The sequence below is a fragment of the Pogoniulus pusillus genome, chromosome Z (assembly GCF_015220805.1).
Source record: "Pogoniulus pusillus isolate bPogPus1 chromosome Z, bPogPus1.pri, whole genome shotgun sequence".
Taxonomy (NCBI): Eukaryota; Metazoa; Chordata; class Aves; order Piciformes; family Lybiidae; genus Pogoniulus; species Pogoniulus pusillus.
In genome coordinates this window covers 14,921,738-14,948,679 of record NC_087309.1, presented here as the reverse complement: position 1 = coordinate 14,948,679, position 26,942 = coordinate 14,921,738, and the positions used below count along the sequence as shown (strand labels likewise).

At 44.2% G+C, this 26,942-nt stretch overlaps 1 protein-coding gene across 3 annotated transcripts in view; it reads right to left on the bottom strand.

The window, feature by feature from the left end:
• Window positions 1-20,568, bottom strand: part of UBAP2 (ubiquitin associated protein 2) — a 148,787-nt gene extending 128,219 nt beyond the window's left edge. For 2 of the 3 annotated variants that reach the window (XM_064140700.1, XM_064140701.1), the window contains exon 1: window positions 20,453-20,568. The gene's annotated coding sequence lies outside the window, so the exon portion shown is untranslated. Of the gene's footprint in view, window positions 1-19,857; window positions 19,951-20,452 lie in introns of those variants that run through there. The other variant, XM_064140702.1, reaches the window with a different exon arrangement.
• Window positions 20,569-26,942: the final 6,374 nt, after the last annotated feature.

Here is a 26,942-nt window from a genome sequence, read left to right as displayed (position 1 = left end):
TGGCTATTCTCCACTATAAGCAAAATGTGAGGTTTGCTATTTTATTTTCCCGCGATTCAACACAGCAAGACTTGATCCCAGTCAGGCCTTCACATGCAACAACAGGAAAGTTAAAAATCTCTTGATGGAATTAAAAAAACCCACAAAACTCCCAGGAAGGCACTCTGATAGCAAAGTGGCCTTGAATGTACCAGTGTCTTCTGGCACAAATAGTCTTTCGAACAGTAGCGGGAAAACGTATCTTGTTTAATATAACATAACTTGCAACATTAGTAACACTCCTTAATGTTCAATCTCTTGCAGACTCGTTATCTTTCCATAAGTTTTAGCAAAGAACACAGTAACACTGGTCTCCTGTGGCCACAAAAAGCAACCTTTAATGATTCTGTACGCACACCTAAATATTCAATGTTTCTGATAGTCAGTTTTAAATTTAACTCTCAAAGGAATAATACCTTTAAACATCAACTCTTTCCCCAACAAAAGCTCCACCTTGAAAAGGCTTGTTCACTCTGCCAGCTCATTAAAACTCACAGTAGCGCATCTGAGGAGAAATCCAGACAGAGTCATCCAGGAAGGTTGGGCTAGGTGACTTAAAAGTTCTTCAGATGGCTCCCTCCACTAAAAAAAAATACTAAGCAAAGCCTCTGCAGACCTTAATTTTCACATCTTTCCAGCTTATTCATGATGAACTCAGGGGTCACCTAAAAGGCGAGGTGAGCTCGGGGCACACACATGCATATATATGTCGGTGAGGAATCAGCTGCAGAGTACAAATCAAACAAGTTACAGATACTCTCTTTGAAGAACATACGGAAGGACATATGATCACAGGTCACACTCTTGTCAAGCTGTTAATACTACCACAAGAAGAAAATACTTACGCAGGCAAAGCTTCCCAGATAAAACTAAAGCTACACAGACATACGACCTTCCTATATTAACTGTGATCAACTTGTCTCAAACCCAGTATTTCCCATACCTCTAGCGACAATGTCAGAAGGACACTTTCAAAGTAGCTCTGTCAGTACATACAACATGAGCTAAAGGACACTTTGGGTGTGTGGTTTACCAGTATAACTAACCAGAAGTTACAAATGAGCTCCTTAGCAATCATTAATAAACCTCTAGCAGAGAAATAATTTATGCAACAGCAAAACAAGGGGGGAAAAAAGGTTGTTAACTTTTTAAAAACTTAATAGGAAAACTAAAAAAAAAAAAAAAAAAAAGTAAAAGGAACAGCCAAAGAGACAAATACTGGGAAGTGCCAGCTTTTGCTACTCAGTTGCAGAAATGCATATTTTAGCTATGCGCTCTGATGTAACAGCCCATACCTAAACAGCACCTAAAATTAGTTGCTGTTTACACAGGAAAACAAACTGAACAAGACTTATGTTGAAACCCAGGTACTCCAAAGGCCACAAAGAAATGGCTAGCAAGCTGGAAGCAGCATAGCCAAGACAACACCCAGAAGGGAGAATTTGCACTGAGCTGTGTTCTCGTAAACAAGACAGCACTCAGGAAGAGGCATTTGCCAGTGGACATCTTGCCCCAAATTATGAACATGCTCATCACTCGTGGTCTCCCTGCCCCCTTTGACTCCCTCACATGTTGTTGAACCATGCTCTCCTGGAACAGCTTCCAGAGGAATTCTTTGAATAGAAACAGATACAAGTAACAGGACTAAAAATAGCACAGCAAGAGCAGAGACATTTGTTGCACTCTCATAGTGGCAGCAACATATTCAACTGCATCAAAAAAAGAAACAACCAAAAAAACCAAGCCACCAGTTAATTCATATTAGAATAATAAATTTAAAAGTACCATCATTATAAGAAGTTTCGGCAGAGGGGGTTGAAATAGTGACACTCATCAGATCTCACTACAACTCCTAACAAAAAAGCAACTAATAATTACAAGCCACAAGGGACATAAAAGCAAAATGCACTACATAAGCAATAAAGCTTTATGTAAAAAAAAGTGCCAAAAAAACAAAACAAAACATGATACCAGATTTTTTTATTCTAACTTCAGAGTTTTGGTATCACAAAGAGCTCAGATACAACTTCTGCATCTGTAGAGATCCCTAGTCCTTGATCTAGAAGCTGATTAAAGAAGACCATCACAGACGACAGCCTGCAACATGCTCAGACATTCAGAAAAAAAAATCCTTCAGGCTTGCTGAAAAGCCTCTTTTAAATAAAGCAAGATATTCTAGAACATTTTTTCTATAATTATGACATTGCTAGAGAGTCATCTTAAGCAAAAGGTGAATCCATCAAAATAAAACCTTGATTTTTTTTTTTTTTTTTACAGTGACATATACGACTCAGAGTATGAAGTTCCAGAAGGAGAAAAAGAAACATTCTAAGGCAAACTTTTAATACTGCTATACTGCTTGCTTTATAACTCTATGTTTTTACTGCACATAAAAACCTCAATGAAAACTCACTGCCATTTGTTTCAGTTTAGTTTTCCAAAGGGAAGCATTGCAAGAAGCTAAGACTTTTTTCTAAACGTACTGTCAGATACTCAGGGACAAGCAGCCAGAAAAACAGCACTGAGACTGCAAGCTGTAAGAGATCACTTCTATTTCTCTGCCAGCTCTGGATTGCTCCTTCTGTGATCACAGGCACTGTTAGCATTTTGTCTAGGTTTAAACGAGGTGATAATTCATTTCCTTTGATACTAATCCTCATCTTGATTTGCTTCAGCCAGAAAACTTGGGTTTCGCCTAACATTTCCCACTTGACTGAGCATTGTTTTCCTCGTGATCACAACTTAAAGTTGGTGAATCATGTAAATTCACTTACTCTCGTTCAATCGTTCCAGAAGTTTACAGGATCTGTATCAAAACAATACCAAAAGATACAAAGAGATGAAAGATTAACAATCTTTACAACTTCATATGTACAACACATAGAAAGGAGCAGGTAAATAAAAAGCTCTCCACAGAGAATTCAAATCCAAAAGCAGAAGTGAAAACATCCAAGCAGAAACCAAAGAGTCAAGGTGCCTGCATATGTTGTTGAATTCCAAGTTCTTCATCCATTTATTGATTCACCCATCAAAGCCATGTTTCACCAGCTTGGAGACTAGGATGTGGTGTGGGACAGTGTCAAAGGCCTTGCTCAGATCCAGGTAAATAACATCAGTTGCTCACCCCGCAGCTATTAATGTTGTGACCTGTTCATAGAAGGCCACCAGGTTTGCCAGGCAGAATTTGCCATTCATCAATGACATTTACAAGGGGACAGAAAGAGTCTACTCTGCAAATTTGCTGATGATACCAAACCAGGAGGCTTGGCTGACACACCTGAAGGCTGTGCAACTATTCAGCAGGACTTGAACAAACTGGAGATCCGGGCAGAGAAGCCTAATGAGGTGCAACAAAATTAAGCGCAGAGTGCTGCACTTGGAAAGGAGTAATAAACAACACCAGTACAGGGTGGGTGGGAGGTGATCTGCTGGAAAGCAGCCCTGTGGAGAAGGACCTGGGAGTCCTGGTGAACAAGAAGCTATCTATAAGACAGCAACTGCTATTTTGGCCAAGAAGGCCAACAGGATCCTGGGCTGAATTAGGAGGAGTGATGTCAGCAGATGGAGGGAGGTTCTCCTCCCCCTCTACTCTGCCCTGGTGAGACAACACCTGGAATACTGTGTTGTTTTGGGCTTCCCAGTTCAAAAGGGACAGTAATCTACTTGAAAGTGTCCAATGGAGGGCTGGGAGCATTGGTTAAGGGGGTGAAGCACTGCCCTATGAAGACAGGCTAAGGGACCTGGGGCTTTTGAGTCTGGTGAAGAGAAGACTTAGAGGGGATCAAATCAACATTTATAAATATCTAAGGGCTGGGAGTCAAGAGGAAAGGGACAAACTCTTCTCAGCAGTGCCCTGTGACAGGACATGGGCTAATGGGTATAAACTACAGCACAGGAAGTTACACCTCAACATGAGGAAGAACTTCTTTACTGTAAGAGTCACAGAGCACTGAACAGGCTGCCCAGAAAGGTTGTGGTGTGTCATTCTCTGAAGATTTTCAAGACCTGTCTAGATGTGTTCCTGTGCGACCTGGACTAAATTCTATGGGCCTGCTCTGGCACAGGGATTGGACTCGACGATTTGTGGAGTTCCTTTCCAATCACTAACAAGCTGTGATCCTGTCTCTCTACCCAGAGACTTCTTCTAAGAGCCACAGTCACTGTTTCAGCCTCCTCATCTTTACATTTTTCTCCAAGTCTGGGCTCAGTTAAATGTTGTTTGCCTGCCATGTCTCCTGAAGTAGGTACTCACTCTCCTTCACCATCTTTCTAAGCCAGCCTGGCCTAAAATAAAATTCAAGATACATGCAAACAGTATTTTTAAGTTTGCAAACTCTGAATGAGCAAATGAAGTGTGTCTTCAAAACTTCCTTCCTAGATAAACCAGTAAAAAACTCCCTTTCACATAACTTAATTCACTTATTTTCTTAAAGCTTATACTACCTTTGAAACATTTTTTGTATTTTGATGAGTTGGTTTATTATAGCATTATAATGAGCAACAGCTCCTGGTTCCACAGAGTTATGCAGGGTTTTTATATCATGCAAGGCAACTTTAAAATACTGAAGTAGAACATCTGTTTTCTGAAACATCACAAAAGGATATTAGTCACCTGTCTGTTCTAACGGTCTAAAAGATCAAGCACTCTGCTACAAGGTGAAGTTACTTTCAAAAGAAACAGGGCTTGCACTCCTCACATCTCACTTTCTCTTACTTAGTTGCAGCACCACACTCTCAATACATATGTGAATTCTGAGACTGCACTTGCAACACACATTTTGCTAACTGTGGTGTCCAGCTCCAGCAACAGCTCTAAAATATTACAGGTATCAGCTTTATACATCATACTTGTAGTTGAAACTTGGCTGGCAGCTAGACACCACATAGCCACACACTCCCCCAGGAATGGGAAGAGTTGGAGAAGTGAAGGTAAAGATGTTGGACAGGTTGAGATGAGCAGAATTTGACAATCTAATAATTACAATAACTGTAACAATAGAATACACAAAAGAGTAATACACAATGCAATTGCTCACCACCCACTGACCAAGGCCAGGCATAGCCTGTTCCTGGCTAGTGATCCCAGAGAAGAAAATTAGAAAACTGCCATCCCAGAAAAGTCCTTGTTTCCCAGCCAATCATCATCCATACATTAAACATGATGTTATGAAACACGGAATATTCCACTGACCAATTCAGATCTGCCACTCTAGGTCCCATCCAGCTTTCGGTGTTTCTGCACACTAGCAAGATGTAAGCAGTTGAAACGTTCTTGATTTCTTAATAGCAACTAAAAATATTCAATCTGTTGTCACTGTTCCTTCTCATATCAAATCCCACACTGAATCCAAAACAAAGCACTTCTCTAGCCGCCAAGAATAAAAATTATCTCTGTCCTAGTTGAAACCAGGATGATACTGCACTACAAAAACTTTACTGAACAAGTAGTTTTAAAGATTGTCATTGCCACACTACTCCAGCAGATGTGTTGTAAACAAAATTTCACCACAGCAAACGAAAGAGGTGCATCTAGACAGAAGCCAAGCAAAGGACGAGCAAGAGATAACAGCCAAGACAAAATACAAAGTTTGAAAAAATGCTTTACAAACTTAAGTAACAGATTTTTAATCACAATTACAAATTTCAGCCATTTACAGAATGCTACTTGAAAATTCTACTACAAGAGGGAACTGTTAAGCATAATTGCTGTAAAAGCCAAAGATAACATTGTAAATAAACTGGGTCAAGTTTAAAATGCAGAACGTTGAGAATATTTCTTTATTTTCATTTTAAAACATGAAGACTGTTTTTCAAGATTAATTAATACCCTGCCCAAAACAAGCTTTTTTCAAAAACCAGTAAGAACAGCCTGATTGACTAAAGTGGAAATCAGAAACACATAAGAAGAACAAATGTAGCTTGTCATTCTACATGTATCCTCTTGTAAAAGCAAAACATTAAAGACATACACAGTTAAAAGGGCAGCATTTACCCAAAGCTTTAATCAGAAGGCAAACTGCTAAAACAATCACAAAATCACTGTGGTTGGAAATAACCTTTAAGATCAAGTCCAACAATTATCCAAGTCTACCAAGGCCACTACTGCACTACATCCTTAAGCACCACATCTAGATGGTTTTAAAATACATCGAGTGATGATGATTCAACCTCTTCCTGGGCAGCTACCTCCAGTCTTCAATAACCCTTTCAGTACAGACGTTTTTCCTAATGTCTAATCTAAGCTTCCCCTGGCATAACTCGATGTCATTTCTTCTCTTCCTATGACTTTTCATAGGAAATCAATACCCACTTCTCCACAGCCTCCTCATGGTCTCCTCTCAGCCTCCTTTTCTTCAGACTAAACAACCCTAAATGCTTCAGCTGTTGCTTATAAAACTCATTATGAAAACTCTTCACTAGCTTCACTATCCTTCTCCAGACATGTTCCAGCACCTCAATATCTTACACTGAGGCACTACAAACTGAACATACACTTAAGGTGTACCCTCACCAGCACTAAGTACTTGGAGACAATCATCTCTCTAGTTTCATTTGCCACACTATTCCTGGTATAGGACAAGACATTGCTAGTCTTGGCCACCTGAGCACACAGCTGGCTCACATTCAGCAATCAACACCTTCGAGTCCCTTTCTGCCAAGCAACTTTCCAGTCACTCTGCCTCCAGCATGTAGCATCATCTTGGCAGCCCAAGTACAGGACCCAACAACTGGCCTAGCTGAAGCCATATGATTGACCTCAGCCCATCAATACAGCATGTCCAGATGCCTCTAAAGAGCCTTCCTACCCTTCATCAGCACTTTCATACAACTTGGCATCATCTGCTAATTTACCAAGGATTACCTCAATCTCCTTGTCAGGATCACTGATAAAGATATTCAACATGAGTGTCCCCAGCACTGAGGTCTGGAAACACCACTTGTGACCAGCTGCCAACTCCATTCACTCACACTCCCTGGGTGTGGCACTCCAGCCAGTTTGATTCAGCAGAATATATGCCCATCCAGACCTAGGACAGCCAGCTCTTTCATGAGGGTACTGTGGGAAAAAGCAACAACAGCTAAACAGTACCCACAGCCTTTCCCTCATCTACCAAGTGGGTCACTTTCTAAGCCAGATCTGCCCTTCATGAACCCCTGCTGACTGGGCCTGATTACCTAATTGTCCTATAAACTGTGTTACAGCACTCAAGACTATTTGTTCCATGACCTCCTTGGCACTGAGGTCAGATTGACAGGTCTGTATTTCCCCAGATACTCTCTCCATCCCTTCTTGCAGATGGGCATCATATTTGCTAATCTCCAGTCTATTGCGACCTCCCCAATTAGCCAGGATTACTGAAAAATGAAAAAAGTCTCTTTGTAAGTACATCTGCCAACTTTTTCAGCACTCATAAGTGTAAACCATGTGGTCCCATAGACCGGTGTATGCCTGTGTAGTCCTGCAGGTCACTCACCATTTCCTCTTGGACTACGGAGGTCTCCTGCTGTTCCCTGTCCCTGTGTTCAAGCTCAAGGGGCTGGCTACCCATAGTCCTGCTATTAAAGACTAAGGAAAGAAATCACTGGGTTTCTCACTGCTTTCCTCATCTTTAGTCATTGTTTCCCCCTGTACCAAATAAAGGATGAAAATTGTCATTTGGGGCTTTTTAATGTATTTACAAAAACATTTCTGACTATTTTTCATGGCAATAGCTAGAATTCTAGTTGGCCTATGGTCCAACTAATTTTCTCCCTGCATAGCATCACTGTTTCTTTGTTGTCCTCCTGAATGGTCCATCCCCTCATCAAAAGGCCATAAACTCTCTGAAATGGCCTTTTTCCCTATCAGCACATTTTTAAGTATAAGAGTATCCTATTCTAGGTTTCTAGAGTGTATAGAGGACAACCTCTTATCTCAGCTGTTACATGAGCCTACCAGGGGGGCAGCCCTGCTTGACCTGCTGCTCACAAATAGAGTGGGGCTGGTTGGGGATGTGGTGGTCAGAGGCTGCCTGGGGTCCAGTGACCACAAAATCAGAGTTTTCAATAGAGCGAGAAAACTGGAGGGACATCAACAGAACCCCCACACTGGACTTCCAAAGGGCAGACTTCAGCCTATTTAAGGAACTAACTCAGAAAGTCCCTTGGGAAACAGCCCTTAAAAACAAAGGGGCCCAGGAAGATTGGACCTACTTCAAAAAAGAACTCCTGAAGGCACAGGAGCAGCTGTGCCATTGTACTGGAAGATAAGCCGGTGAGGGAGGCAGCCAGGCTGGATGGGCAAGGAGCTGCTGAAGGAATTAAAGATAAACAAGAGAGCGTATCACCTTTGGAAAAAAAGAGGAGGTTTCCCAGGAAAAGTTCAAGGATGGTTCTAGGTCTTGTAGAAAAAAAACTTAGAGAAGCAAAAGCCAATTTAGAACTTAAGCTGGCCCCAGCTGTTAAAGAGAATAAAAAAATGTTTCTATAAATATATGAATGGCAAGAGAAGGGGCAAGGACAACCTCCAGTCCCTATTAGACAGAGAGGGGAATAGAGTGACAAGGGATAAGGAAAAGGCAGAGGTGCTTAACACCTTCTTTGCCTCAATCTTTAATAATGGGACAGGCTGTCTCCAGGACAGCTGGACTCCTGAAGTGGCAGATGGAGTCAGGGACCTGTATAGTCCCCCTCTAATCCATGAGGAAGAAGTAAGGGACCTGCTGAGCCACTTGGGTCCACACCTTGAGTACTGAGTCCAGTTCTGGGCCCCTCAATTCAAGAGAGATGTTGAGGTGCTGGAACGTGTCCAGAGAAGGGCAACAAAGCTGGTGAAGGGCCTGGAACACAAACCCTGTAAAGAGAGGCTGAGGGAGCTGGGGTTGTTTAGCCTGGAGAAGAGGAGGCTCAGGGGGGACCTCATTGATGTCTACAACTACCTGAAGGGAGGCTGTAGCCAGGTAGGGGGTGGCCTCTTCTCCCAGACAACCAACAATAGAACAAGGGGACACAGTCCCAATTCGTGCTTGGGAAAGTATAGGCTGGATGTTAGGAGGAAGTTCTTGCCAGAGAGTGATTGGCATTGGAATGGGCTGCCCAGAGAGGTGGTGGAGTCACTGTCCCTGGAGGTGTTCAAGAAAAGCCTGGATGAGGCACTTAGTGCCATGGTCTAGTTGACTGAATAGGGCATAGAATCAACCTGGTTGATTCTATGACTCCTGCACTTTTACATTTTCTTCCTGTGCCCAGCGTTCCTTAACTCCATCCTTCAGGCGTGCCTCCCAAGGACACTGCCAATCAAGTCTCCTGAAAGGGTCAAAGCTTGCCCTACAGAAGTCTAAGGTGGCAGTTCTGATGATGCCCCTCCTCACTTATCTGAGAATTTAGCACTCTTTGTTACTTCATGATCACTATGCACAGGACAGCCTCCAAACGTCATATTTCCTACAAGCCTTTCTGTTAACAAGTAGTAGTTCCAAGAAGGCATCCTTTCTAGCTGGCTCCTTTACTAGCCACATCAGAAAGTCAGCTTTCATGCACTCCAAGAACCTCTATGACTGTCCCCTCTCTGCAGCATTATACTCCCAGCACACAGAGTCTCTTTGGTTGTTAGAAGCTTTCAAGTCCAGCCTTCCACCCAGCACTGCAATGTCACCACTATAACATGTCCTAAGCATGAGGTTTGCATGTTGTTTCAACTTGTTCAGGTATGGTGACTCCACCACTGCCCTGGGCAGATCATTCAAATGTTTGGTAACTCCTTCTGTGAAGAAATACTTCATGATATCCAGCTTAAACCTCCCCTGGTGCAGGTTGTATACCTTTCCTCTAATTCTGTTTGTCACTAGGAAGAAGAAACTGTCCCCCTCCTCACTCTAACCTCCTTTTGGGTAGTCTCTCTAGACGGAACAGCCCTGGCTCCTTCAGCCCCTCCTTGTAGGTCTTACGCTCCAGGCCCTTTATGAGCCCTTCTCTGGAAATTCTCCAGCACTTCTATGTTCTTCTTGATTTGTTGTCATAGAAGTTACTGTGTAATCACAATCACATTGCAGGAATATCTTTGCAGGATCAAGTTTAAGAGATTGATAGAACATGATAACATAGCCCTTACAACACTACCTTTAAACATCACTGAGTATGCATGCAACTGCTGAGAACAGCAACTTTAAGGAGAATTTCTACTTTCATTTATTCACTAACGTTCATCTCAAAAGTTGTGAAAACATCCAAGAAAAACATTTTGTTCTTTTTTCAGAGTTTTTGCCAGAGAAAGACAGGAAGGAAAAAGCATGTTTAAATATTATCTCATTCCCAAATCCAGAGATGTAACTTCACTTAAAACCATTCTAAGTTCTTAAAGATCACATATGTAATGAAGAAAACCCAGAAACTTCCCAGAACGCAAAGCACCAAGAGCAAGGTCTTCTGTACCAGAGATAATGAGTTAGACTTTAATGTACATTCCAATACACAAGCACATTTAAGAACAAAAACCTTTGTTCAATTATCAAAATTCCTATCAAAGACTAAAACAAAAGTCCCAAGGAACACAATGAAACTAAGTGTGAAGAAAAACCGGGATTAAACTGCTTCTGGGTCAGGGCAATCCCAAGCACAAATCCAGGCTGGGCAGTGACTGGCTGGAGAGCAGCCCTGAAGAAAGGGACTTGGGGGTGCTGGTGGATGAGAAGCTCAACATGAGCCAGCAGTATGCACTTGCAGCCCAGAGAGCCAACCAGATTCTGGGATGTATCAGAAGTATAGCAGTAGGTCGAGGGAGGTGATTCTCTCCCTCTATTCTGCTCTGGTGAGACCCCACCTGGAGTACTGTATCTAGTTCTGGAGCCCCCATTACAAGAAACACGTGGATGTGCTGGAGTGTGTCCAGAGAAGGGCCACTGGGATGATCAGAGGGCTGGAGCACCTCTGCTGTGAGCACACACTGAAGGAGTTGGGGCTGTTCAGTCTGGAGAAGAGAAGGCTCCAAGGTGACCTTATTGTTGTGGGCTTTCAGTATCTGAAGGGGGCCTACAAAAAAGCTGGGGAGGGACTTTTCAGGATATCAGGGAATGAGAGGACTAGCAGGAATGGAGCGAAGCTGGAGATGGGTAGGTTCAGGCTGGATGTGAGGAGGAAGTTCTTCAGCATGAGAGAGGTGAGAGCCTGGAATGGATTGCCCAGGGAGGTGGTTGAGGGCCCATCCCTGGAGGCGTTTAAGGCCAGGCTGGACGGGGCTCTGGCCATCCTGACCTAGGGTAGGGTGTCTGCAGCCACGGCAGGGGGGTTAGAACTAGATGATCCTTGTGGTCCCTTCCAACCCTGACTGATTCTATGATTCTAAACCTGGTGATAAAAAAAAGGCAACCTTATACACTAGCAGGAATCCAAAAGAAGACATAATTTTATGTCAGATGCAACTAAGAATGCATAAATGTCTATCTCGAACTCACTTGTCAGCAGAGATTTTAACACAACTGAACAGCAAGTTTACAAGAATCAGAAGTACACTGAAGTCAATCTAAAAGGCTCACACTGTAAACAAGTGTTTCTTTGCTGAACTCATCCAGAGCTTCAGTTACAGTTGTTGTAAAAGCCTTGAAAGCCTAAGTTCCAGAAACATGATAATGTTTTGGTTTACTTTGAGACTCTTGGAGCTGTGATGTTTTGGATTTAAATACAATTAGAAAGTATTCACAACATTTTCTTCAAGACAAGCTTTTGAAGTTTTTTTTTCTTTTTTAAACTGGTGTGAAGCTTAATAAACCCCTAATTTTATAGTTTATAATGGATTTTTTTGAGAAGTAAAGTGAGGACATCTTTCACTTTTTTTTTTTTTTAATTGGGAGCTCAGGTAATTTTACTAAAACACACAACTGTTCAGTTGATAAGGAATTGGTTGGACAATCACATACAAAGAGTAGCAGTCAGTGACTTGATATACAAACGAAGACAGGTGACAACTAGTGTCCTTCAAGGGCCCACGGCTGTTCAGTATGTTCATCAATGAAATGTACCCTCAGCAAATGAGCAGATGATACCAAGCTGAGTGATGTGGTTGACAAGACTGAAGAACAAGATGCCATCCAGAGGGACATGGACCGGCTGAGTAGAATGTTATGTGGTTCAGTAAGGCAAAGTGCAAGATCCTACACCTAGGCTAGGCAATCCTCAGTATCAATAGAGGCTGGAGGATGACAAAATTGAGAGGAGTCCTGTGGAAAAGAACTTAAGGGTGCTGGCAGATGAGAAGATGGACATAAGCCAACAAGCACTCGCAGCCCAGAAGGCCTGTGCTACATCAAAAGAAGTGTGGCCAGCAGATGAGATAAGTGATTCTGACATTCTGTTCTGTTGAGACCTCATATGGAGCACTGTGTACAGCTCTGCAGCCTCCAATACAAGAGAGACATGAATCTGCTGGAGTGGATCCAGAGGAGGGCCACAAAGATCATCACAGGGCTACAGCACCTCTCCTACGAAGACAGGCAAAGAGAGCTGGGGTTGTTCAGCCTGGAGAACAGAAAGCTTCTAGGAGACCTCTTAAAATACATTTTGACATCTGAAGAGAACCTACAGGAAGGCTGGAGAAAGACTATTCAAAAGAGCTTGCCACAAAAGGACATGGGGAAATGGTTTCAAATTACAGCAGGGTAGGTTTAGGCTGGACGTAAGAAGGAGGTTCTTTACACAGAGTGGTAAAATACTGGAAAAGGTTGTCCAGAGATGTGGTTGAAGCACCATCCCTGGAAACATTCAAGATCAGACTTGACATAGCCTGGAGCACCTGATGTAGTTAGAGGCTAAATACTGTAGGTCAGTACTTCAACAAGCTTTGACACATCCCTGAAGATAAACTGCTTGAAAGACCAATTTACAAGTCCTGGGAAAGCTATGCACCTCTTCCAAGCTGGTCTGTGAATATTTCAAGAAGTAGAGATTCACATCTCTCTAGCAAAAACCACCACACTGGTATAAAATACAATGCAGCCTCAAAACATAGGCATACATTTGGATTAACCAAGCTAACACAATCAGTCTCTTCTGTGTTGTCTTTAGCTGAATGCCTTTAGACTTTAACAAAATCAATATATTTTAGATACACATTTTAGCACAGTGTTTGAGCTATCTCACCTGGCAGAGATATTGAGAATTAGGAAGCTGAGATTTTTCAGGAACTGGAAGAGGTGGTAATGCTTTCATTTTATTCAACACACCTATGTGGGTCTCTAACAGAGCTAACTTTCCCCACCATTAGAGCACCACAAGAGGTTATTCCCTCTCCTTCAACATTTCACTCTTAAGAATTAAAATATTACCTTTAAAAAAAACAAAACAAAACAAACAACTTCACAGTATTTCACTGTAAGGTTTCTCTACACACCCATAAATGCAGAACAAAAATGCATTTATGGGAACACCAAAAATAAAATGTAAAACAATGTCACAGCCTCACTGGAAACCCAGCAGCTACACACCACCACTGCAACACTGCTTGGAAAGACTGGAACCTGGGCACTGTGCCAAATGATTCACCACCCAGATTTAATAGTTTAAAGGGATACAGAGAACAGAGACCCCTTCCTCCTCCCCAAGTATTCCCCCAGGCCTCATTGTTCTGGGCACTACCCACTTTCCATGCCTTTCATCAAAAGAGGAATTCTGTTTGTTTGTGAAGACACACCTAAGGTTCCACAGCATTAACAATGTGACTTCAGCTGGTAGAAGACAGATTGAGTAATATGAACAAACTAAAATCAAAGTAGCAATCCATCATATCAGTGATTGAGAATATCAAGCTCTTCTTCCCTTTTCTCCCCCAACCCAAACTTGTCTTCTATCTAGCCCCCAAACCACATCCTTCTCCTGCCACTACACAGGCAACTTATTCTGTCCCTCTACTCACTGCATTGGGATCTGCCTGTTGAGTGAGGGAGAAGAGATAATCTTCAAAAGAACATGCTACTAACTGATCTAAACTTTTCTGTAATACCGTGAGCTAAGTGGAAAGAGAGGAAGCATGTCTGCTTTGCCACCAGGGTCTGTCAACAAGAGAACCTACAACCATAAAACCAGTTCCTGGCCACCAACTACTTCTTAAAACGCAGATGAGGAAAACTATCCTGACTCCAGCTGCTAAACTCTTTCATTTGTTCTCTGCTACACTGAATCCCAATCCCAAAATACGACATCTACATGGAAAACATTTCAGTTACCACAGCCTGATTCAGTGCTCAAAACCTGCTTGTTCTGGCCTGCAAGGTAAGATTCTTGGCTCAGTGTTTCTGTGCTCAATTTTTGCTTAGGTATTAAAACCAAATCAGAATCAACCCATGCGCTATGGTTTCCCACCCTATGTTTTACTATAGTTTATAATAGGTGGGTCACTTCATAACTAGTGAAATGCTTAGGATGCCTTCTGCAGTTAAGGTGTTAGTTTAATGAGAAGAAATATTTAAGTCATGAATTTTTGCTTCCCTCCCTGATACGACTGAGGTGCCCAAAAGCACTCCTTAGCAATCAACAGAATCAGCAAAGGCAACAAATCATATAAATATTGGAGATAGAGTTTTTATCAGAAACTATATCTCACCGATCTTCATTTCAGAGTACTGCACTAAAAGCCATCCCAGCACTTCTTGGATTAAGTATCCTCACTTAGAAGTAACTTTTAGCATCTAATTTTAATTTAACCTGTCTGCAGTTGTAGGGATCCTGAGGATTTTGGAAAAAAAAGGCTGGATTTGCAAGAACAGGAAAAACAGATACAGTTCAATTCAAATTCTCCAGGACATAGGCAATTTTGCAAAGTTTAGAATTTACTCTCAGTAAAAGTACTTCTAAAAATAATTTTGATGCACATACCATGATAAAGTGAAATGGTCAACATGCAAAAACACAGTAAAAACTCAGTCTAATTGCTCCTGAACATTGTACGTACATTAAATCATGCTTTACAACACACACAGCTCCTAGACAGAATACAGAGAACTTAGGCAAATTTATTACTACTAGACAATCAAATATTTGAACTGTTTCTTCCCTCATAAAACTGAATTATAGTCTTCAGTTCAAAACATCCCATTACTCTGCATCTGCAAGCAAAGAAATTATTTTATTTGAAACATGCATCTTACTGTATTTTTGCAGCAGTTTCTGTAAAACCATATACCAAACCCACCCACTTCACCTATTAAGAGTCATGAATTATTAACACCCCTAGTAAAATTCAGTCTTTCATCCACCACCTTCTTGAAGGCACAAAAGAACATATGGCCTTGAATCTGCCTGAAGGACACAGATTTTTACTATGTCAAGTAGCTCCATGTAAGGAAAATGTCAGGTTTCTTTTTTGCAGGGAAGAGTGGGGTCAGGTCATGTCTCAATGCATACAAATACCTGAAATGAAGGTGCAAAGACAAAGCCAAGCTCTTTTCAGCTGTGACAGGATGACAGGCAACAGCATAATGAAACACAGGAGGCTCTGTCTGAACATTGGGAAATGTTTGTTTTTTTTCTTTACTGCCAGGGTTAAAGGACTCACATAGGTTGCCCAGCGAGGTGATGAAGTCTCCACTCCCAGTTATTTTCAAAAGATGTCCAAACATGGTCCTAGGCAACTTACTGTATGTGGCCCAGAAATTATGACCTCCAGAGGTCCCTGCCACCCTCAGTTATTCTGTGATTAAGTCAGTTGAAAAGGGAAGGACTCTACAACAAAAAAAGCTGGTTTTCAAAAATGCCACACAAGTTTCATTAGGGACAACTCAAGCTCTAACATTTCTGCTGTCATACCAAGAAAATCAAGAGGATACACCTGACAGATTCCAGAGGAGGGCTGCAAGGACAATTGAGAGCCTGGATTAGAACCCAAGACAATGTGCCTTATAAAGAAAGGCTGAGAGACCTGGAGAGAAGACTGAGAGAGGATCTAATAAATGTTTATAAGTATATGCAGGCTGGGTGCCAAAAAGGAAGAGACAGTCTTTTCTCAGCTGTGCCCTGTGATAGGACACGGGGCAATGGGTATAAACTACAGCACAGAAGTTCCACCTCAACATAAGGTATAAGGGTCACAAAGCATTGGAACAGGCTCCCCAGAGAGGTTGTGGACTCTCCTTCTCTGCAGACTTTCAAGACCTGTCTGGATGTGTTCCTGTGTAACTTGCAATAGATTATATGACCTTGCTCTGGAAGCTAGAGAGTGTGACAAAATGGCGAGAGTGTTATCTAATGTTTACTTTCTTCTTCAGCAAGACTCCGAGGGGAGTAGACATCACCACTGTTTTCCCTTCACAGCCTATGATCTAGTTCTTTTCACCAAAACATTCTACCCTGCTTCAAACTAGCACAACAGATCACTTCCAACTCTTAACATCCTGTGACATCTATCTTCAGTTAAATCACGTAGGGTAAATGTCACTTAAGTGCAGTGACTTACATTATGACATCAACAGATAAATTGGTGAACAATGAAAACTGAAGTACAGATATAAAGTAGTAAGGAGTTTTATACTTGCAGTCAAAACACAGAACCATTCAAGAAAGATTAAGCGTCTCCTCCTAGAAATGTTTGAAGATTGATTTAAGAATTTGGGAAGCGAGGAGAAAGTTTGACAAGTTTACCTTCAAAAGAAGCCATAGCATCTTGTAGCTTTTGCAAAGACGTCTGGACAAAAACAAAACAAAAGAAAAATACATTTCAAGAGAATCAAGAAAGGAAAAAAAAATACATCCAAGGGAACTGCACAAAGCTGTTCACATAACCTACCTTACAAGTTTCATACTCAAGAAAGAGCATAAAGAAAACAACATGCTAAGTAAAAATTATGATGTAGTAAAAGCCATGAGATCACAGACATCAGATTGTATCACCTCTAATCTGTCTTGAGTCGCTGTCTACTCCTTGCGGTGCTGAGAAGCAGTGGGGTGAAAGGACTGAAGGCACCACACCTGTGAAACAGACTGCAGGAGCCCCAGGTGGACTGGGAGTTCCAATAAATTCCCAGTTTAGGTGGCCAAAATTAAAGCAAGTGCTTTCACATTAGAGCAAAATGGAGAAACCCTCTGTAACATTTTTGTAAAATATGAATCTTCAGTTAACTGCAAAGGAGGTACAGCACAGCCTTTCATCCTGGCTCTTGCTTTAATGATCATAACCTGCTTAGGGAAGTTATATGAAAAACAGTACAAGTCCAGACTAGGTCTTCTCCAAAAATACAAAGAAGATGCAATAGGTTACAGTGAGCAGATCATATCAGAAAAACAAAACTCAACACAAAGCTCCAGCAGAACAACAATACTGAAGTGAATATTACTTTATTTCCTTCAGCACCTTACATTCAGTACCTTTGAAATACAAATACAACACTGAATTTCTTTAATCTGTCATCTTAAACAGAGGACAAGTCATTCGGCTTCTCTTCTGTGCAGGTCATATGAGGCTGTTGCAAACCTCAACACAGAACACAGGTTTGCAGAGTCCTGCTCATGTACTTTAATCAAATAAGAGACAAGGGTAACAAATACTAATAAGAGATAGGAAGCTGTATTCCTGTTCCTTTATGAAAAACTATTTCAAGTCCTGGTACTAAACATTAATGAAATTCCAAGCAAAAATTACTATTAATAGTAATACTATCAATACTAATTATTAACAGTGTATTAAGGATCTATGACACACACATTTCCCAAGTACTATTAATCAGCATGCTATTCTGCTATGATCAGTATCACTAGGCAGACTCCAGCAACAAACATAAAACATACCCAAAAATGGCACTCCATGAGAAAAGCAGTACATAAAAGTCCACAAAAGAAATACAAAACATCAAAACTCTGAGTTCTAAAATGGTAGTTTTAAAACTGTAACAACTACAAAATTAAGTAATTTTAAAATAATAGCCTTTGGTAATAGACAAGCTCTTTCTGATGGGGTTTCCCTTAAATTCTTTACATTCTAGTGCCAAGCTGGTTATTCCAAAATCCCCTCAAATGGTGAAACCCTTTTGCAAGTCATGGCACCAGGAGCTCTTTTGAGGACTGGCCAAAACAACATAAACTAATCAGTATCCATCTCTGAATTTCCATGGCTTTGTGTTTATTAGATTCATACAACGATTTAGGTGGAAAAGGACCTTAAATATCATCTAGTTCAAACCCCCCAAGCATTCACTGTAAATATATACATATTTTTCTATCAGTGCACTGATAAAACTGCAACTAGAGAAAAATACAGAGTAGAGCTTAGCCAATTCTCACTCCTCCCTTCCCCAAGTTACCAAGATTCTTGAGGTTATAAACACAAAGGCTGGCTCATTTAGCAGACTGCATCAAAATTGATTTACACCAGTTAATCCAGTTTCTCCATGTAACCCTCAAGGAGTCCCAAAACATCATTAACACTACACAGTCATTTAGCCTTGCTTGCTCTGAAGTTACCCAGTCTAAGGTTAAAAATAAATTCTTTAAACTAGTTAGGTCAAACCACCACAGAGAGATTGAGCCCAGGTATAAATACTGAGTCAGGCAAGTAGGAATCCAAACTCAAATTCCACTAAAAAACATGGTATATGCTAGGGAATTGCTAAATGGACCTGGTAACTACCAAAAAACAAAACCTCAGAAGGCCAAGGTACTGCCATTAGTTGCAAAGGGCTCCATTTCAACAGCAAGTGCTACTACTCCAAGCCTGCAAGTCTTCGCCCTCCTTTCCTTTCTCACATTCAGCTCCAATTTCTCTCCTTCAAAAAAAACAGCTGCTCTCACACCAGGATGGCCCTCCATTTCACTAGCCATTACCACCCCAGAGGCTATTGCTTGTTGTACTGCTGTATTACAAACATTCAGCATTTACTCAAACTGAAACAACTAGGATCCAATAGCTACTTGGTAGCTAGAAACAATGCAGGATCGGCCTTGCAAGCTTTCCCTGGCATAGCTCCACACCAAACCCGAAGTTTCTGTTCCATGCCACTGCGTTCCTCTGAGTACAACCAAGAAGGCTCTGCACGTCCATGCTCCTATGTTAACACACCTAGAAGAGAGAAGCTTCAAGACAGGCTGAACCTGAGCAGTTCCCAGACAGCATTCAAGAGCGCTATAGAAATTGCAGCACATATTTTAACATGTTTCACATCACACAGTTCCAGTCCTTGCCATCAGGTTCAAGTGTGCACCAGATCCCTTTCTATATCCAGCTTCTTGCAGAAAGGTTTCTGCCAGTTTGCTACCCAGTTGCAATTTTCTCCATCAACAACAGCAGGCAGAACAGCCTTTTCCTCCATTTTTAAAAGCAGTATAAGCCACCCCAATAGCAAGGGCCTGCCCTAACTGCCAATTCTCAGCAACCACACATATTCTGGGATGAAGAAGAACTACGCAGAGAAGGTTAAGGGGGAGAACGGTTCGTGGCCATGTCCTCAAGTAACCTACTGCTGCTGCCGACATGTTAATGTCAGTGAATTCTGTGGCTCTGACACGGCTGCCCTACCCTCCTCCAATCCCACCAACGAGAGAGCATCCGGGAAGGAGACAGGGAAAGACAACATGGAAGTGAGCCCTACACAAGCTCTAATCCATAGCTATCCACCGACTTGTTCCCTTCCTTTGGGATAACTGGAGATTAGGAAGGGGACCAAAAGCACACACTCCTCCAGCAGCCCAGCTTCTCCCCTAACGGGGCCGGCTACACCGCCTTCCTCAACAACCCCCTTCCACAGAGCCAGGAGAAAATACGATCCCGTCCGAAGAGGCACCTCAGACTGTAAGATGATAAGAATCAAACAAGATGAAGTGCAAGACCCCTGTCCCACAACGGCAGAGAGAGGAAGGTTAACTCACCTCTCCCAGCACCCGACGGGGGTCCGGTGGACTCCCCCTCTCCACACAAGCACAGATCCGAGCAGGGCGGGAGATGGCCACGACCGCGGCCTACTCGGCGGCCCCTACTCGCGCCCCTGAAGGGGGGAGGGGGGGTGGCAATCTAGGGCAGGGCGAAGCTTCCCCCGGGCGGCCGCGAAGAAAAGTAGGGCACAGCCGCCTCCCCTCACACTCCGCCACCCCCCGTCAACCCTTCCTCGGCCGGGAAGGGGCGGCAGGCCCTGAGGGGAGGAGTGGCTCCAGCAGACACCCACTGTCGGACAAAAGCTCCCACAAGGATGAGGAACTGGCCTCAGGACGAGCCCGTCGCGCCGGGCGCTGGGGCGGCCGGGGCTGTCCGACAGGCTTGCCCCGGAGCCTGAAGCAGCCGAGGGAGCAACGGTCGCCCCCGGGCGGCTGGGCGGGGAGGGGCGCGCGGGCCCACCACCTCACCGCCATCACCGTCGGTAAGGGCAGTGCGGGAGGAGGACGAGACCCTCCCGGTCCCCGGCCCCGAGCCGCCTCAGCCCGCGGGCGCGCGCCACCGCCACCCCCACCCCGTCCCCGCGCGCAGTACCTGCCCAATGCTCACAAAGCAGCAGCAGCAGCAGAGGCGCCCACCGCCGTCACGTGACTGCCCCGCGCCTCGCTCGCTCCCTCCCTCCTCTTCCACGCGCGCGCGAGGCCGCTCCCCCGCCACGTGACGTGACGCGACGCGACGCGACGCGAGGCGGTCGCCTGCCGGCACCTCCCCCCCGCCACGTGACGTGACGTGACGTGACGCGACGCGAGGCGGTCGCCTGCCGGCGCCTCCCGCCCCCTTCTCCGCCCGCGCGCCCGTGCACGGGCCCTTCCGCCTGCCCTGGCACCACGTGAGCAGAGCGAGGGGCGTGGCTGCTCTCCCTGTCACGTGACAGGGGGCCCCTCGCGCGCAGCGGCAGGCCGGCTGGCCCCGCCCATAGCCGCGCGGTGTGAGAGGGGGCGCGGGGAGGTGGTGCGGAGCTCTGCCCCGCCCCTGGCAGGCAGCGGCGCTTGCTCCTGTGGGGTCGTTCCGCGGAACTTACGCACGCCGGCGGGACAGGAGTGACGGGGGGAGGCGGCCCCCCTCAGTGCTCCGTCAAAGCTGCGGAGAGGCTGCGCCCCGACTGCTTCAGGAAGAGGTGAACAGTCATGAGGCGTGGCTCAGTGCCTCTCTCACGGAATCACAGATCGGTAGGGGTTGGAAGGGACCTCTTAGAGCCATCTAGTCCCACACCCTTGCTAGAGAAACATCATCGTCTAGAGTAAATTACATAGGAATACATCCATGCAGGTTTTGAATGCACTCAGGTAAGGAGACTTTGAAAGACTTCGAGAGACTCTAGACAGCCTATTCCAGTGCTCTGTCACCCTCAAAGGGTGGTTACGTTGAACGTCATGTACCATTACCCCTTGTCCTGTCACTGAACTCCATTGAGAGGAGTCTGGCTCTATCCTCCTGACAATAGCTCTTTAAATATTTACAACCATTCATGAGATCCTCATCCTCCCCCAAACTAAGGGATCCCAGATCTGTCTACCATTCCTCATGAGGCAGATGTTTCAGACCCCTAATCATCATAGTGGCCCTGTACTGGACTCTCTCCAGAAGTTCTTGGACAACTTGAACTGGCGAACCTGGAACTGGGTACAGTACTCCAGATGAGGTCTCACCAGGGCAAGATAGAGGCAAAGAAGAACCTTCTTTGGCCTGCTTGCCACACTTAATGCACCCCCAATGCAGGACTCCTACACTTGCCCATGTGGAATTTTTTTAAGTCTCTCTCTGCCAAGCTCTCCAGCCTGTCCATGTTTCCCTGAATTGCAGCACAGCCTTACAGTCAGTCAGTCACTACTCCCAGTTTTGTATTGACATCAAACTTGCTGAAAGTACGTTCTGTTCTGTCATTGAGGTCACTGATGAATGTGGTTTTGTTTTTTTGGTTTTGTTTTTTTTTTTACCAACCAGGTTGGAAGAGACCTCCAAGATCAGCCAGACCAGCCTATCACCCAGCCCTAACCAATCAACTAGACCATGGCACTAAGTGCCTCATCCAGTCTTTTCTTGAAGACCCCCAGGGACGGTGCCTCCACCACCTCCCTGGGCAGCCCATTCCAATGGCAAATCACTCTCTCTGTGAAGAACTTCTTCCTAATATCCAGCCTATACCTACCCTGGCACAACTTGAGACTGTGTCCCCTTGTTCTATTGCTGGTTGCCTGGGAGAAGAGGCCACCCCCCACCTGGCTACAACGCCCCTTCAAGGTAGTTGTAGACAGTAATAAGATCACCCCTGAGCCTCCTCTTCTCCAGGCTAAACACCCCCAGCTCCCTCAACCTCTCCTCATAGGGTTTGTGTTCCAGGCCCCTCACCAGCTTTGTTGCCCTTCTCTGGACACGTTCCAGCACCTCAACATCTCTCTTGAATTGAGGGGCCCAGAACTGGACACAGTACTCAAGGTGTGGCCTGACCAGTGCTGAGTACAGGGCAAGAATAACCTCCCTCGTCCTACTGGCCACACTGTTCCTGATCCAGGCCAGGATGCCACTGGCTCTCTTGGCCACCTGGGCACACTGCTGTCTCATCTTCAGCTACTATCTATCAGTACCCCCAGGTCCCTTTCCTCCTGGCTGCTCTCCAGCCACTCTGTCCCCAGCCTGTAGCGCTGCTTGGGGTTGCTGTGGCCAAAATGCAGAACCCTGCACTTGGCCTTGTTCAATCTCATCCCATTGGCCTCTGCCCACCCATCCAGCCTGTCCAGGTCCCTCTGCAGGGCTCTCCTACCTTCCAACAGATCAACACCTGCTCCTAGCTTGGTGTCATCTGCAAACTTACTGATGCTGGACTCAATCCCCTTGTCCAGATCATCAATAAAGATATTGAACAGGACTGGGCCCAGCACTGATCCCTGGGGAACACCACTAGTGACTGCCTGCCAACTGGATGTGGAACAAGGCTGGACCCATTCCTGATTTCCACGGAGCACAACTAGCCACACACCTCCAATCAGACTCTGGCCCACGGATCACAACCCCCTGAACTTTATCCTTCAAACAGCTTCCACTTCCTTTTCATGTCCAATCATCCAATCTACAGTGTTGAGGCCTTGATGAAGTCAAGGTAGACCACATCCACTGCCCTCCCTTCATCTATCCATCCAACCAGTTTTGCTATCAGAAAATGCTATCACCTTGCTCAAGTATGACCTTGCCTTGTGGAATCCATGCTGATTGCTCCTGATAACTCACTCTTTGATGTGCTTTGAGAAGTCACCAAGAACAAGCTGTTCCACCACCTTTCCAGTAATGGAGGTAAGGCTGGCCACCCTATAATTACCTGCGTCCTCCTTACTCTTTTTGGAGGCTGGAGTGACACTGACTTTCCTCCAGTCCTTGGCCACCTCTCCTGATCTCCAGAATTTTTCAAAAATGAGGGAAAGTGGCTTAACAATGACTTCTGTCAGCTTCCTCAGCACTCACAGGTGAATACTCTAGATTTGTGGATGGCCAGTTTACTTGACTGATTTCTGACCCAATTCTCTTCAGCTGAAGCAGTCTTTCTTTCTCTTGATTTTCTCTGTGACCTCAGAGGTCTGGACCTCCTGAGGGCTGGCCTGAGCAATAAAGACTAAGGCAAAGAATGTATTCAGTAACTCCACTTTCTCTGTATCCTCTGTCACCAAGGTACACACTTCATTCAGTAATACGCCCATATTTCCTCTAGTCTTTTTTTTTTTTACTTCCAGTGTACTTGAAGAAGCCATTCTTGTTGTTCTTGACCTCCCTTGCCAGAAGACCTTCATGTTTTCCTTGATATCTCTTGCTTGTTCTCATTGGGAAGAATGAAGTAGCATGAAGTGGGTTTTTTTTGTTCTTCTGCTGAGTGGGATAATTTCTGTTGTTTGTGTTTTGGGGTTTTAGTTTTTTATATTTTATTTCTTATTTTAAGATGACTTTTTATGCCCTAAAAGGTTTTGGTAGGAGTAATTACAAGTGGTTTTATGTCACGGATTAAATCCTGTTCAGGTTGCTAGGTTATGTTCACAATGTTTGGTGCCTCAGTCGCAGACAGTGTTCAAGCTGAGTTGAAATGGGCTCTGAGCTTTCTAGAGCTCTCTTGTTCTTTCTTGTAATGGAGGAGTAATTAATTCATGTGAGATTTTTTTTTTTTTCAAAAGTAATATCACAAAAGATGTGATGGAAGATGAAGGCTCCTGAGATGATCTTGGATTTCCAGAAACTCCCAGGCAAACAAAGAGGCCCAACAGCATCATGATGATAAAGTCTTTTGTGGCAAAGCATGCTAGAACCTTTCTCTGTCTGACATTGCAGAAAGCTGTTCCCACTGTATGTGATACTGGGCAGCAGGCAAGATTAAATATGATCCATATGCCACAGACTGGTGAAAATGAGCCCATATGACATTTCACTGAACTCCTATGAGGCCCATGAACAAGCAATGCTACGCTTTGGTACAGTTACTCCCTACCTTTACCCCAATCTGACTTGATACACCACTCAGCAACACACCTGTAGTTTCCAGCAGGAAGCTCCCTGGCTAAGGTAGTGTCCTGGAAGACTAACAGGCCTATTAGATGTCCTGGCCTGCCCCACCCTTCTGCTGATGGGGGAAGCAAGGGTGGGGAGGAAAACAAAGGCTTGAGTCATTATGTCCCCTCCCAAAGTGATAAACAGGTACCGACGGGTGTTTAGGTACTTGTTGGTTCTTGCCCAAATAAGGGTAAGCAAGCCCTGGTTTCACCTAATGTGGTCAGTTTTGTAAATGCCATTTTGATTGGTGAATCTCTGTGGCCGAAGGAACCATTGCACTCGGGCAAATAATGTAAATGGAGCTAAGTTTCAAGCAGTTGAACTGCTTCTGTCTGGGTGCCTCTGTCTCACTGCTCTTGGACAACATATTCTGCTCTGCCTTGTGCCTCAGACCAGCTTAGCCCTGATGTTTTAGCCTTGAACTAAGTGGAAACTCAAGTGCCTCAAGTTTCCCCGGGAAAGGGCATTTAAGTGCCTTATGACATGGCAAGAAGTGCCACAGACATGGTGCTCTGCACATCTGCAAGAGATCCTGCCTGCACCTCTGCGAACCTCAATGCCAAGAGGAACTAGCATCAAGTCAGAGATGGTCTGCCTCTTTCCTATCACCCTGGGAAGATCTGGAAGCCTCTCAATGGCTGAGCAGTTCCAACACTGCCACAAAGGAGCCAGGGACTATCTTGAAATTTCTACTCCACCACAGTGAGTAGAATAGACTTTGCCTGGGACTCCAGGCTACCTATTTGTAAGTGGAACAAAACTATTTTGTGGCTAAACTCTTCCACTTCTTCTGATTCTCCTAAATGAATGAGTTGCCCGTAAGCATCCCTGTGGAGATTTCCCCTACTGAATTAGAACCCAAATTTAACTAATTTGTATACAGTTGTGGGTGGGGCTTTCCAGAAATAAAAATAACTACATGCTTTTAATTGGGCCCCATATGCTGGTCAGACCCCTTCCACAGGGAGATCTGCTGCCTCCCTGGAGCCTGGGTCAGGGATGTTACCAGGAGGCTGCCTACTGTAGTGAAGCCCTCTGATTACTATCTCTTATTAGTTATACAGGCAGGAAATTATGAGGTTGATAACAGAGGGATAAAAGCTATCAAAAGGGACTTTAAGGCACTGGAAAAAGCAGTTGAGGGAGCAGGGGCACAGGTAGTCTTTTCATCTTTACCCTTAGTCACAGGTTGGAATGATGAACAAGTGGCTCAGTGGCTGGTGCCTCCAACAAAACCTTGGATTATTTGATTTGGGGGCTTTATATTGCCACAACTAAATCACTGTGGATGATATATGTGTCCCTTCCAGGGCTCCTCATCTTGGCAGGTGTAGGCAGGATGTCTTGCAATGTGCAAACTTAGCCCGGGTGTCACGCTGGCTACACAGGCTGATCATCTGGATGCGATTGTGCCTATTCCTGGTAGGCTTGAAGCAGGCAGTTTCCAGGCAGTTCAGGCTCAAATCACAGGGGTTGTTATTTAGCAGAGCTAACCTATGGCTTAGCAAAACATCATGCTGTAAAGAAGCATGTCAAGGTGCAACAAGGCAATGAGCACCATAAGGCAGGAACAATGGCAGCAGCAGCAGCAAGCAAGGAAGCATGAGTACAACATCAGAGCATGTCATGTTACCTGCTCATCTCTTTTATCAATGTAGTCTGAGACTAATGGGTCTTTGGACACAGAGTAACCAATCAGATTGGCAGTTAGCCAAGCTTAACCATATTAGGTGAAGTCATAGGCTTACATTACCCAAATGTGGGAAAAACATAGGCCTTGCACAAGGCAGGGACAAGCCAAGTATATATACCTTGTTTACCACAAGATGTAAACAGGAGTAAAACAAGTCTGGGGAAGCCAGAGTCCTTAGACTCAGTGACTCCAGGTTCTTTGTCCTCTTTTCTGTGGTTGCTTGTCCCCATAGCAGAAGGAGGGAGAGCAGAAAAACATATCTGGGCAAATTAGGACATGTTCAAACCTATTTTGGCCTACCATGACACTTCTCTAGTTACTCTTCTTCTAGAGCTTTTATCCCAGATGTAACCAATGCCTTAATTCACATGATTAGATAACCAAAAGGCTCCTCCATGTTTTCTTTCCACAGTTGAGACCAGTGCCTGAGTGGTCAGCCAATTGGAACCAATTCTATGATTAAATAAATTTCTTTTAAGCATTACACCTTTGCCAGGCTCAACACCTGGAAGCATCCCATTGACATAGAGGACTGCCAGCACAAAAGTGTACCACAAGAGGAAAAGTACTAGGAAAGTGTGCTAGGGACTAATGGAAAATGGCAAGGGAATGGCACAGCAGAAGTATGTGAGAACACTTGGTGCAGCTTCTGGGAACCTAAACTGAATTGAGATGGGACAGATGGCAAGAAAGGAAGGTTGCTTGACTCCCCAAGAAGAGATTTTCCAGGTTCTGGAGCCAGGGGAAAACAAACAAACAAGCAAACAAACAAAAATCACAAACACCACCACAAAACTTCTTCAC